The sequence below is a fragment of the Triticum aestivum genome, chromosome 5D (assembly GCF_018294505.1).
Source record: "Triticum aestivum cultivar Chinese Spring chromosome 5D, IWGSC CS RefSeq v2.1, whole genome shotgun sequence".
In the NCBI taxonomy this organism is placed as follows: Eukaryota; Viridiplantae; Streptophyta; class Magnoliopsida; order Poales; family Poaceae; genus Triticum; species Triticum aestivum.
Genome location: NC_057808.1, coordinates 341,068,921 through 341,084,152, shown reverse-complemented (window position 1 = coordinate 341,084,152; position 15,232 = coordinate 341,068,921).

The window sequence follows — 15,232 nt, the reverse complement described above, 5'->3', positions numbered from 1 at the left end:
CCTAATGAAAATGCTAATGATGATGTTCATGATGATGCTCAACCTAGTAATGATAATGATGTAGAAATTGAACCTGCTGTTGATCTTGATAACCCACAATCAAAGAATCAACGTTATGATAAGAGAGACTTTGTTGCTAGGAAACATGGTAAAGAAAGAGAACCATGGGTTCAGAAACCCATGCCTTTTCCTCCCAAACCATCCAAGAAAAAGGATGATGAGGATTTTGAGCGCTTTGCTGAAATGATTAGACCTATCTTTTTGCGTATGCGATTAACTGATATGCTCAAAATGAATCCTTATGCTAAGTATATGAAAGAAATTGTTACTAATAAAAAAGATACCGGAAGCTGAAATTTCCACCATGCTTGCTAATTATACTTTTAAGGGTGGAATACCAAAGAAACTTGGAGATCCAGGAGTACCACTATACCATGCTCCATTAAAAGAAACTATGTTAAAACTGCTTTATGTGATCTTGGAGCCGGTGTTAGTGTTATGCCTCTCTCTTTATATCGTAGACTTGATTTGAATAAGTTGACACCTACTGAAATATCTTTGCAAATGGCTGATAAATCAACTGCTATACCTGTCGGTATTTGTGAGGATGTGCCTGTTGTGGTTGCAAACGTTACTATTTTAACGGACTTTGTTATTCTTGATATTCCCGAGGACGATAGTATGTCTATTATTCTTGGAAGACCTTTTTTGAATACTGCAGGGGCTGTTATTGATTGCAACAAAGGCAATGTCACTTTTCATGTTAATGGTAATGAGCATACGGTACACTTTCCGAGGAAACAACCTCAAGTCCATAGTATCAATTCTATTGGAAAAATTCCATCGATTATTTTTGGAGGTTTTGAATTTCCTCTTCCTACTGTCAAGAAGAAATATGATATTCTTATTATTGGGGATGTGCATATCCCCGTTGAGGTAACATAGTGTTATTCGAAATTTCTCCGGTTCCATGTTATTCGGAATGAGTTTGTTAACAAGACTTGATCAACCTTGTTAGTGGATTCCTTTTGATGAGCATGAGATGGATGAAACTAGAAGGCACAACCTTCTGTACCCTCTTCTACTTTCTGTTATTTAGTTGAAATAAAGTAAAAATAGTATTTTTCTGTCTGTTTTCTGATTTATCCGTGCAATATAAAAATACCCCGAAAATAAAAGTTCTCCAAATGCCCTGAAAATGGAATATGATTTTTTCTAGAATTTTTGAGAATATCTGGCACTGAGAACACAGCAGGAGGGGCAAGCACCTGGCCACGAGGGTGGAGGGCGCGCCCTACCCCCTGGGCGCGCCCCCTGCCTCGTGGGCCCATGGTGGCTCCCCTCCACTTATTCCTGCACCCACACACTTCTTCTTCCTCCCAAAAAACACCATCCAGCTCAAGCACGAGTTCTAGCTCATTTTGCTGCGATTTTCGATCTCCTTGCTCAAAGCACCTCTCACAAAACTGCTTGGGGAGATTGTTCCTTGGTATGTGACTCCTCCATTGGTCCAATTAGTTTTTGTTCTAGTGCTTTATTCATTGCAAATTTGTGCTGCCTAGGTGACCATGTTCTTGAGCTTGCATGTCAAATTTATATGGTTCCAAGTAGTTCTAATGCTTGATATAGGCTCTAGGCACTTGTAGGAGTAGTTGCTATCAATTTTGTTGAGCTTGGTTCACTTTTATTTGAAGTTACTAAAAATTTCAGAAATTTTTCAGAGGAAGAAATATGCTTAGGAAAATGTTCCAAGGTGGTTCTTCAAGGAAGCAAGGACCCAGGCTTGCAATGCGTGATGCTGACGATGAGCCACCAAGGGACGCTCCAGTGCGGCCTTGTGAATGGCCTTCAGAAAACTTTATGGATCGAGCGGGAATCAAGGAAGAATTTAACGCATATTTGCGTAACGCTGATCTTGTGAGCTTCGAGGCAGAGAAGTGCCGCCAATACCACTATCTCACTAGTTCATTTGTGAGGAGGTTTGAATTTTCATCTTCACGTAATTCCCCAACTGTCCTGTTTGATCTTTATGAAAAATCTTATACTATGGACTTAGAGGATTTTACCACTGCTTGCAAACTTCCACAATGGGGTAGTGCTAGTGAACCTCGCAAATCTGAATTTAGAAATTTTCTTGCTAGTATAACTGTGGGGGAATCTAGAGATATAGCACAAGCTACCATAGGGAGCATTCATTTTCCTGCTATACATTATTTTGCTCTCTTCATAGGTAGGTGCATAAATGGTAAAGATGAAGCATGTCACATGTGTGTCCCTGATCTCAGTATTCTTAGGAGTGCTGTGTTAGGAGACAAATCTTATAATTTGGGAGCCATTGTTGCACGTAGGTTGCATCATAATATATTTAATGGAGATTTCTTTGGAGGAATTTATGCAACCCGCTTAGCTGATTTTGTTGGTGTGGACATTCGTGAGGATGATATTGAGTTGCCTCCTACTTATTTAGACTATAATGCTATGGTCCACCACTAGTTTATCGAGAGGAATGAATCACCTCTCCGGTATCACTTAATCTTTGACAAACGTCGTGCTGTCCGTATTACTCTCCCTACTCCTGCCTTCTTTGATTATCAGGCAAAAGGAAGATATGTTATTACCAAAGAGGAGGCAGATGAGTACGAGAGGAGGGCGGAGGCAGCTCGCCGCCACGCTACAGCTCAGGAGGCAATAACTGCCTACAACTATGGATATCCGCTAGGCCATCCGTGGCAATGAACCAACTTAGGCCAAAAGCCTAAGCTTGGGGGAGTACGTATTTCCCACCGACATTACATTTATGTTCACACACTCATTACTAGATGTCGGTGCTCATACTTTTTCACTGTAATATCCATGCTAGTTTATTTTCTTTTTCTTGCTTTCTTCTTGTGTGTTTGTTAAACCTTAAGAAAAACCAAAAAAATTAGTTGTAGATTTTAGTTAGTTTATCTTTCTTGCTGTAGTAGTAGTAATTAAAAACAAAACCCAAGAAGATTTCCCGTCCTTCTTTTGCTTGTTGGGAGCTTTCCCGTGTAAATAGTTTTATTTCTTTTCTTTTCTTTGGGGGTCGATAGGAGAAGACCATAATTAAATTGTTGAAGTGGCTCTTATATGCATTATTGTTGATTTAACCAAGAGCCCATATTGCCTTGTCTTCTCCTGTTTATTGAATGCTCGCAGATTCCAGCTTAGTCCAATGCACGTGCACTCTTATTATTTTCACATCGTTCGGTTGTGCAAGTGAAAGGCAATTATGACGATATATGATGGACTGACTGAGATGAGAGAAGCTGGTATGAACTCGACCTCTCTTGTTTTTGTAAATATGATGAGTTCATCGTTCCTGATTCAGCCTATTATGAATAAACATGTTTGCAATGACAATTAGAGATCATAGTTGCTTATGCCATGCTTGATTAGCTATGAGTTATAATGGTTTACCTTGCGTGCCAACATGCTATTAAAATGGTTGTGATGTGGTATAGTGGGGTGGTATCCTCCTTTGAATGATTTAAGTGACTCGACTTGGCACATGTTCACACATGTAGTTGAAACAAATCAACATAGCCTTCACGATATTTATGTTCATGGTGGATTATATCCTACTCATGCTTGCACTCAATGTTTATTAATTTTAATGCATGTTCATGACTGTTGTCGCTCTCTAGTTGGTCGCTTCCCAGTCTTTTGCTAGCCTTCACTTGTACTAAGCGGGAATACTGCTTGTGCATCCAATCCCTTAAACCCCAAAGTTATTCCATATGAGTCCACTATACCTTCCTATATGCGGTATCTACCTGCCGTTCCAAGTAAATTTGTATGTGCCAAACTCTAAACCTTCAAATAAACATTCTGTTTTGTATGCTCGAATAGCTCATGTATCAACTAGGGCTGTCCGTATCTTCCATGCTAGGCGGGTTATTCTCAAGAGGAGTGGACTCCGCTCCTCACTCACGAGAAAATGGCTGGTCACCGGGATGCCCAGTCCCATGCTTTATGCAAACTAAATCAAAATAATTGCAAACAAAACTCCCCCTGGGACTGTTGCTAGTTGGAGGCACTCGTTGTTTCGAGCAAGCCATGGATTGATGCTTGTTGGTGGAGGGGGAGTATAAACTTTACCATTCTGTTTGGGAACCGCCTATAATGTGTGTAGCATGGAAGATATCGCCATCTCTTGGTTGTTATGTTGACAATGAAAGTATGCCGCTCAAAATATTATTTATCTCTATTTCAAAACCGAGCTCTGGCACCTCTACAAATCCCTGCTTCCCTCTGCGAAGGGCCTATCTATTTACTTTTATGTTGAGTCATCACCCTCTTATCAAAAAGCACTAGCTGGAGAGCGCAACTGTCATTTGCATCCATTACTATTAATTTATATTGGGTATGACTATGACTGGATCTCTTTTACCATGAATTACAATGTCTAGTCAGTCCTTGATCTTTAAAGGTGCTCTGCATTTATGTTTTGCGGTCTCAGAAAGGGCTAGCGAGATACCATACTGTTATATCATATCATGATTGTTTTGAGAAAGTGTTGTCATCCGAGATTTATTATTATCGCTCGCTAGTTGATTATGCCATTGATATGAGTAAACATGACACCTAAGAGTTATTGCAAATGTGGTTAGTCATAATCTTTGCTGAAAACTTGAATGCTGGCTTTACATATTTACAACAACAAGAGCAAACAGAGTTTGTAAAAGTTTTTCTTTATCACTTTCATTTTATCAACTGAATTGCTTGAGGACAAGCAAAGGTTTAAGCTAGGGGGAGTTGATACGTCTCCGTCGTATCTACTTTTCCAAACACTTTTGCCCTTGTTTTGGACTCTAACTTGCATGATTTGAATGGAACTAACCCGGACTAACGCTGTTTTCAGCAGACTTTCCATGGTGTTATTTATGTGCAGAAACAAAAGTTCTCGGAATGACCTGAAACTCCACGGAACATCTATTTGGAAAATAAGAAAACTACCGGAAGAAAAATCCACGTCAGGGGGCCCACACCCTATCCACGAGGGTGGAGGGCGCGCCCCCTGACACTCCACCGACCTCAACTCCAACTCCATATATTCACTTTCGGGGAGAAAAAAATCAAGGAGAAGGATTCATCGCGTTTCACGATACGGAACCGCCGCCAAGCCCTAAAACCTCTTGGGAGGGCTGATCTGGAGTCCGTCCGGGGCTTCGGAGAGGGGGATTCCTCGCCGTCGTCATCATCAACCATCCTCCATCACCAATTTCATGATGCTCACCACCGTGCATGAGTAATCCATCATAGGCTTGCTGGACGGTGATGGGTTGGATGAGATCTATCATGTAATAGAGTTAGTTTTGTTAGGGTTTGATCCCTAGTATCCACTATGTTCTGAGATTGATGTTGCTATGACTTTGCTATGCTTAATGCTTGTCACTAGGGCCCGAGTGCCATGATTTCAGATCTGAACCTATTATGTTTTCATGAATATATGTGAGTTCTTGATCCTATCTTGCAAGTCTATAGTCACCTACTATGTGTTATGATCCGGCAACCCCGAAGTGACAATAATCGGGACCACTCCCGGTGATGACCATAGTTTGAGGAGTTCATGTATTCACTATGTGTTAATGCTTTGTTCCGGTACTCTATTAAAAGGAGGCCTTAATATCCCTTAGTTTCCATTAGGACCCCGCTGCCACGGGAGGGTAGGACAAAAGATGTCATGCAAGTTCTTTTCCATAAGCACGTATGACTATATTCGGAATACATGCCTACATTACATTGATGAATTGGAGCTAGTTCTGTGTCACCCTATGTTATGACTGTTACATGATGAACCGCATCCGGCATAATTCTCCATCACCGATCCAATGCCTGCGAGCTTTTCATATATTGTTCTTCGCTTATTTACTTTTCCGTTGCTACTGTTACAATCACTACAAAACACCAAAAATATTACTTTTGCTACTGTTACTTTTGTTACCGTTACCACTACTATCATATTACTTTGCTACTAAATACTTTGCTGCAGATACTAAGTTATCCAGGTGTGGTTGAATTGACAACTCAACTGCTAACTTGAGAATATTCTTTGGCTCCCCTTGTGTCGAATCAATAAATTTGGGTTGAATACTCTACCCTCGAAAACTGTTGCGATCCCCTATACTTGTGGGTTATCAATGAGAATCCATCTTTTTAACCCCCACACCTTGTTCCTCCTCAGCCCATCTACCCTCGAGCTCCAGCACCCAAGTTTCAATCCCTTCCGTCCCCAACAAACACTCCAGCCATGTCCGGATCTGGAGCGCAGGGCAAGTGGATGGCCTCCTCCGTCACGGAGGGGAACATCAAGGAACTCCGGGAAGCGAGGTATTTAGCCAAGGAAATCACCCACCGGCTCCCTGCCAAAAAGCAGACCATTCCCACCCGGAGCCCAATGAGAGGGTAGTGTTCATCCCCCACTTCCTTCGCGGGCTAGGGTTTCCTCTCCACCCCTTCGTCCGCGGGCTCATGTTCTATTATGGGCTAGATTTCCACGATCTAGCCCCGAATTCCTTCCTCAACATCTCGGCGTTCATCGTCGTATGTGAGGCGTTCCTCCGCATTTCCCCCCACTTCAGCCTATGGCTCAAGGTTTTCAACGTGAAGCTGAATGGTCGAGGGTCAACACACGGAGTGCGGCGGTGCCATGGTGAGCAAGCTCCCCAGTGTCACCTGTCCAAAGGGGACCTTCGTAGAGACCGTGAAGGGATGTCAACAAGAGTGGTTCTACATCACGGAGCCCCGTGACGCTACATGGGCTGCCGCTCCGGAGTTCAAATCTGGTCCTCCAATGCGGCTCGCATCGTGGATTAACAAGGGCCTGGATTGGGCGTCATCCGACGAGGTGATGATGCTGCAGAAGTGCGTCAAGAGCATGATAGAGAAGAACACCAGTCTTGCCAACGTGATCCAGCTGATGCATTTTCGCCGGATTCTCCCCTGCCAACGCAGGACTCTCCATTTGTGGGAGTTTGATCCGACCAGTCCTCGGACCCTGCAGCGGTTCTTTGGCACAACGCATGAAGACATATGGAAGCTGCTTATCAAGGCCCAGAAGTCGTGGCCGGAAACGACTGAAGACCTCGGCCTCGACTGCGCTCATCCGGCTACTCTAGTAAGTTTTTTAAATTTCCAAACATATCCTCAACTTGTAGATCCAAGGAGTATGCTAAGCCTTCCCTTATCCTTCAGGGCTGCACGAAGAAGGAGGAGCAGATCCAGTGTCCGGCTCCGCTGCCCGAAGACCCAACTATTCCTCTTCTGACGAAGATGCTGGTTCCGGCACCGTACCAGGTGCCAGAGAAGAAGGCCAAGTAGAAGGGCAAGGAGGCCAGAAGTGGCCTTCGCCGTAAAGGTACTTCGGACATAGCATCCGAAGATACCAAAGTTCTCTCCTCCCACGAGGGAGATGAAGACGAAGAGGAAGAGGAGGAGAGCAATTCTCCCCTTAAGGGGGGAAAGAAGAAAAGGGGGGCTTCCGCGGACCTAGAGGCAGCGGCGTCCAAGAAGGGGAAGCTCTCCCTTTCGAATGATTCGGAATCGGACGCCGAAGCCGTCCCTGAGTGGCACCCCAGGCCGAAGCCCCTGGCCGAATCGTAAGTACTTCAAAGATAATGTATATATCCGGCTTTTCATAAATTATAGGATGACATATCATCTATGTTTTTCAGTTCGGCCCGTGATCTCCCCCAACAGTCATTGTCTTCGGGGAATTCTTTGGTGCCGGAGATGATGGAGAGCGAGTCGCCTCCATGAGCCTCCCCGCCACATGCCACGGATGACACCGAGGTGTTATCCCAAAGGACCTCTCCAGGCCAGGGAGAGGTGCGGAAGGCTGCTGAAACGGCGCCAGAGGGCAATGCCTCAGCTGCCAGAAACATGGGGGGTGCAATCCCCATGGAGACTGACGGTAGGGGCCCTGACCAGTCCGGCCCCCAGCCGAATACTGCTTCGGAGACCCACACGGCTCCGGGCCCGAGCAAGCAGCCCCCTTCAAAAGAGGGGGGAGTGCCGACTCCGCCGGCGACCTCTATCAACCCGGAGGCGCCGGATACATTGAGGGAAGCACGTCGATGTGCTTCCGCCGTGGATGAACACCGTGCCCCGATGGGTACGGTGGTTGAAAAGGTTTAGTCCGCCAAAAGCGGACTGAACGAAGTGTTCACTAGCCTGCTAACAACTTTGAGGTGTGTGATGTAGTATCTTTAGTCGCTTTTCATATAGAAAGATGCCTGTATATAGATAGTAGCCCCTGAGACTCTGTTCGTCTCTTTGGAAGAAGGGGCGGACAGAGGATCAAATATTCGCCAGATTTAACATACTTATCTATTGTGATGAACAGGCTTCCCTGTTAGCGGCTTCAACCAAGGACGCTGAAGTTTCCGAACTCCAGCAGAAACTGAAGCTGGCTGATGATGAGATCGGCCGTATTAATAAGCGGTTTGATGAGGCCCAAGGTATGCTTTTAAAAGTCCCCTAACGAGCCAAAATTGTAATGCAAAATCAGAGTTGGAGATCATGTGCTGCTGTGTTTATGATTGTAGGCAGCACGGCCGAGGTCGAAACCCTCAAAAGTGCCCTTGCCGAAGCCAAGAAGGAGGCGGAGGCAAGCAAAGCGGCCGCTGACAAAGCGGCTGCGGATTTAGAGGTCGAGCAGGTTACCCATCGCAAGTATGAGGAGTGGGTGACCGAAGTGGAACAGGCACTTCAAAACGCCGCCAACAAGTGTGAGGCTCTAGAGGAGAGTAATAAAGCCCAAGCGGGCGAACTCAACAAGGCTCTTCAAGAGGCAAAGGATGCGCGGGGCGAATCCAGAGCGGCTCGCGAGGAGATCAAGCAGGCCGGACAGATAGCGGCTGGTAAGCCTTTTCTTTTACAGAGTATATTTGGCGGTCGAAGATATACTTTGCTAAATCGACTGTGGAGTGCTCCAGACGCCTTTGCGGATCTCCCACGGAGTGTAGCCGCCGCCGCACGGTATTTCCGGGTCCAAGAAGGGAATACGACGGAGAAGCTCTTCTAGTTGCAGTTCTTGGCGCCGGAGCGACCAGCGCTTCTGAACAATTAGATGATGCAGCTGGCAGAGCTGCATAGGATGTCCGGTTTGGCCATGAAGGACATAATAGTCCGGCTATGGCCAGCCGGACCCATTCCGAACAGCTACTTCGGCCTGGTCAAGTGACTCAGCGACGCCTTGCCCCAAATAGAGGCAGTGAAGCGCTCAACATGCATTGAGGGTGCACGGATGGCCTTTGCCCGTGTCAAGATGCACTGGGCCAAGATGAAGGCTGCCAGCGTGGCCGTTGAAGGTCCGCCTGGAGACAAGGTTCACCGCAAGATGGAGCGCTACTTCGACGATGTCCTTGAGAGTGCCCGTTTGATAGAAGGCCAATGCTCAAAGGATATTGTGTTTGAGTAATTGTATCCGAGCAACTGTATCCGAGCTACCCAGACATTGTATTATAAACTGAGGCCTTTGTAATATATTTTGCCCGTTTTCTTTAAATTGCTTTTCCTCCTGTGCCGCTGTTTTTATCTTTGAGAGTTTGCTGATACGTCTCCAATGTATCTACAATTTTTGATTGTTCCATGCTATTATATTATCTGTTTTGGATGTTTAATGGGCTTTAATATGCTCTTTTATATTATTTTTGGGACTAACCTATTAACCGAAGGCCCAGTGCGAGTTTCTGTTTTTTTTTTGCCTATTTCAGTGTTTTGCAGAAAAGGAATATCAAACGGAATCCAAATGGAATGAAACCTTCGCGATGATCTTTATTGGAATGAAAGCAATCTAGAAGACTTGGAGTTGAAGTCTGGAACTCCGCGAGGTGGCCACAAGGCAGGAGGGCGCGCCCAGGGGGGTAGGCGCGCCCCCACTCTTGTGGGCCCCACGGAGCTCCACCAATGTACTTCTTTCGCCTATATATACCCTTATACCCTAAAAACATCAGGAGGAGCCACGAACCCACTTTTCCACCGCCGCAACCTTCTGTACCCGTGAGATCCCATCTTGGGGCCTTTTCCGGCGATCTGCCAGAGGGGGAATCGATCACGGAGGGCTTCTACATCAACACCATAGCCTCTCCGATGAAGTGTGAGTAGTTTACCACAAACCTTCGGGTCCATAGTTATTAGCTAGATGGCTTCTTCTCTCTCTTTGGTCCTCAATACAAAGTTCTCCTCGATATTATTGGAGATCTATTCGATGTAATACTCTTTTGCGGTGTGTTTGCCGAGATCCGATGAATTGTGGATTTATGGTCAAGATTATGTATGATTAATATTTGGTTCTTCTCTGAATTCTTATATGCATGATTTTATATCTTTGCAAGTCTCTACGAATTATCGGTTTAGTTTGGCCTACTAGATTGATCTTTCTTGCAATGGGAGAAGTGCTTAGCTTTGGGTTCAATCTTGCGGTGTCCTTTCCTAGTGACAGTAGGGGCAGCAAGGCACATATTGTATTGTTGCCATCAAGGACAAAAAGATGGGGTTTATATCATATTGCTTGAGTTTATCCCTCTACATCATGTCATCTTGCTTAATGCGTTACTCTGTTCTTATGAACTTAATACTCTAGATGCATGCTGGATAGCGGTCGATGTGTGGAGTAATAGTAGTAGATGCAGAATCATTTCGGTCTACTTGACACGGACATGATGCCTATATTCATGATCATTGCCTAGATATTCTCATAATTATGCGCTTTTCTATTAATTGCTCGGCAATAATTTGTTCACCCACTGTAATACATGCTATCTTGAGAGAAGCCACTAGTGAAACCTATGGCCCCCGGGTCTATTTTACATCATATAAGTTTCCGATCTACAATTCTAGTTTCCCATTTATTTTATTTTGCAATCTTTATTCCCAATCTATACAACAAAAATACCAAAAATATTTATCTTACTATCTTTATTAGATCTCACTTTTGCGAGTGACCGTGAAGGGATTGACAACCCCTTTATCGCGTTGGTTGCAAGGTTCTTGATTGTTTGTGCAGGTACTAGTTGACTTGTGTGTAATCCCCTACTGGATTGATACCTTGGATCTCAAAAACTGAGGGAAATACTTATGCTACTTTGCTACATCACCCTTTCCTCTTCAAGGGAAAACCAACGCAAGCTCAAGAGGTAGCATTTGCCAGTCGTCGGCTTCAGCCCCCACGTAGATACTACAGGGGTGTTCGGGGTAGCACATAGCCACACTTGACCCAACGTCTTGGCCCGTAAAGGAGGTGTTAGTGCGGCAAACCAGGAAATTGGACTATGCGGCTTTATCACTCTCACTTATCCATAGGAGCTTGATAATGGGACTGTAAGATAGCCCCGGGTGCGCATGAGGCTATCTGAACTATGATGCTTTAAGCGCGTGACTGGGGAAAGCCAGTCCTTCGTGTAAGACGGAAGAAATTGCTAGAGATTTAATAGGTCGCCGAATTTCTGACCAGCTCTCGCCGCATCACGACAGTCAGTTTTCGGCTTTCTCTACTGAGGTGCTTGACCGGGCCAGCCGGAAACACAATCACAGTAGTTCTCCCTTTACTACTGATGTGGCTTGAAGCTACGTCGGTATTTCCCAAAAGAGGAAGGGATGATGCAGCACAACGGCGGTAGGTATTTCCCTCAGATATGAAACCAAGGTTATCGAACCAGTAGGAGAACCAAGCAACACAATGTAAACAACCCCTGCACACAAATAACAACACCTCGCAACCCGACATGTTAAAGGGGTTGTTAATGCCTTCCGGGGTACGCGCGCCAGAAATTGCGTGTTGACGGGAGAAAGTTGTAATAGATTGAATAAATAGATCGCAAATAAAATAAAGTGCATCAAGATATTTTGTATTTTTGGTTTAATAGATCTGAATAGAAAGAGCAAATAAAATAGATCGCAAAACAAATATATGAGAAAGAAGACCCGGGGGCCGTAGATTTCACTAGTGGCTTCTCTCGAGAAAAATAGCAAACGGAGGGTAAACAAATTACTGTTGGGCAACTGATAGAACTTCAAATAATTATGACGATATCCAGGCAATGATCCTTACATAGGCATGACGTCCAGGATTAGTAGACCGACTCCTACCTGCATCTACTACTCTTACTCCACACATCGACCTCCAGCATGCATCTAGTGTATTAAGTTCATGGAAAAACGGAGTAATGCAATAAGAACGATGACATGATGTAGACAAGATCTGTTATCTATTGCGGCAGATAGGGATCCCATCTTTTTATCCTTAGTAGCAATGATACATACGTGTCGGTTCCCTTTCTGTCGCTGGGATCAAGCACCGTAAGATTGAACCCACTGCCAGGCACCTCTTCCCATTGCAAGATAAATAGATCAAGTTGTCCAAACAAAACCCAAATATCGGAGAAGAAATACGAGGCTATAAGAGATCAAAGAAACTCAAATAAGTTTCATGGATATAAAAAGATGTAACTGATCATAAACTCGAAGTTCATCAGATCCCAACAAACACACCGCAAAAGAGTTACATCTATGGATCTCCAAGAGACCATTGTATTGAGAGAGAGGAAGCCATCTAGCTACTAACTACGGACCTGAAGGTCTACAAAGAACTACTCACACATCATCGGAGAGGCACCAATGGAAGTGGTGAACCCCTCCGTGATGGTGTCTAGATTGGATCTGGTGGTTCTGGACTCTGCGGCGGCTGGACGAAATTTTGTTTACGCTTCTAGGGTTTTGGTATTTTTGGGGTATTTATAGAGCAAAGAGGCGGTCCGGGGGGCACCCGAGGTGGGCACAACCCACCAGGGTGCACCAGGGCCTCCTCGCATGCCCTGGTGGGTTGTCCCCTCCTCGGGACTCCCCCCAGGTGCAACCAGGGCCCATCTGCTTCCTTTTGGCCCATAAAAAATCATCGTGAAGTTTCATGGCATTTGGACTCCGTTTGATATTGATTTCCTGCGATGTAAAAAACATGGAAAAAATAGCAACTGCCACTTGGCACTATGTCAATAGGTTAGTAACAAAAAATGATATAAAATGATTATAAAGCATCCAAGATTGATAATAAAACAGCATGGAACAATCAAAAATTATAGATATGTTGGAGACATATCAGCATCCCCAAGCTTAACTCTTACTCGTCCTCGAGTAGGTAAGTGATAAAAACAGAATTTTTGATGTGGAGTGTTGTTCATCAAGTCATATCATATTCTTTTCTTTATAGCATGGACATTTGGACTTTTTTATGTGATTCAAAGCAATAGTATAGTTTTTACATAATAATTTAGATACTCAAGCATATCAACAAGCAACCATGTCTTTCAAAATATCAATGCTAAAACAAGTTATCCCTAGCCCATCATGCTCAAACATTGATCCATTCATGAAACACACTCGAATATTAACTACACCCAATACTTAAGCACGATCATATTGCCTCTTAGTTGGTGCTTTTGTAAGAGAAGATGGAGACTCAAATATAAAAGTTGCATAAAGTAAAAAAGAAAGGCCCTTCGCAGAGGGAAGTAGGGATTTGTAGAGGTGCCAGAGCTCAAAGCGAAAAATTTGAGATAAAAACATTTTGGGAGGTGTATCCATCCCACCAACGAAAACGACGTAGAGCTACGAACACTTTCCATGCTAGATATGCCATAGGCGGTTCCCAAACAGAAAATAAAGTTTATTCCTTTTTCCACCATACTTTCACTTTCCATGGCTAGCCGCATCCACGGTTGCCCTCCATACCAACACTTTACAAGGAATTTATTATTTGACAACATAAAGTAAATTCATTTTTGCATTTCAGGACTGGGCATCCCTAAAACCTTTGCCTTACTCTCGTGCAATGACAAGTGAATAAACACTCATCTTGAGAATAACACATCCAGCATGGAAAATATTAGCCACCTGTTACCGTTCCACGAGCGAAACAAATACACAAAAGAGAAGTTTATTTTTAAAATTAGAGATGGCACATGCAAATTTGCTTAGAATGGCAAAAGAATACCGCATATAGGTAGATATAGTGGACTCATGTGGCAAAACTGGTTTAAAGGATTTTGGATGCACAAGTAGAGATCATACTTAGTGCAAAATGAAGGCTAGGAAAAGGATTGAGAAGCGACCAACCAAGAAACGAATAATCTCAGCAAGCATTAAGCATAATTAACACCGAATAATGCACCAGAAGTAGGATATAATTTTCATTGCATGATTATTGACTTTCGTGCATGCATAGGGAATCACAAACCTTAACACCAATATTCTTACTAGAGCACAATTGCTCATCAACATAACTCACATATCACATCATCATATCTCAAAACTATTACTAAGAATCAAGTGTATTTTGTCCAATGATCTTCATGACATTTTTTTACTTTATCCTTCTTGGATATCTATCACTTTGGGAGTAATTTTCATGTGTTGCTTTTCATAAGCTGAAACAAATATAAGTGAAGACCATGAGCATAACAAATTTCTTTCTCTCAAAATAATTTAAGTGAAGCAAGAGAGAATTTCTTCAAAATTTTACTAACTCTCAAATAAATCTAAGTGAAGCAAGAGAGCATTTCTTCAAAAATAACAAAGCACATCATGCTAAAAAAGATATAAGTGAAGCACTAGAGCAAGTCCTAGCTCATAGAAGATTTAAGTGAAGCACGGAGAGCAATTCTAACAAGTCATGATATAATTTTGGCCCTCTCAAATAGGTGTGTCCAGCAAGGATTGATGACTTAAAACAAAAAATAAAACAAGTAAAGGCACATATCATACAAGATTCTCCAAGCAAAACACATATCATGTGACGAATAAAGATATAGCCTTGAGTAAAATACCGATAGTAGTTGGAAGAAAGCGGGGATGCCACTCGGGGGCTTCCCCAAGCTTAGTTGGTTGCTCATTTTTGTATAATAGCTTGGGATTCCGGGGCATCCCCAAGCTTAGGCTCTTACATCCTTCCTTCATCCATCGTAAGATAACCCAAAACTTGAAAACTTCAATCACACAAAACTCAACAAAACTTTCATGAGATCCGTTAGTATAAGAAAGGAAACTACTGCGATAAGTGCTGTATCAATCCAATTCATATTTTGTTTTTGTATTATATCTACTGTATTCCAAATTTTGTATGGCAAAAACTCATCAAAGAAAACCATAGAGCCATCAAAATAAGCACACAATACAAAGAAAACAGAATCTGTCAAAATAGAACAGTCTGTAG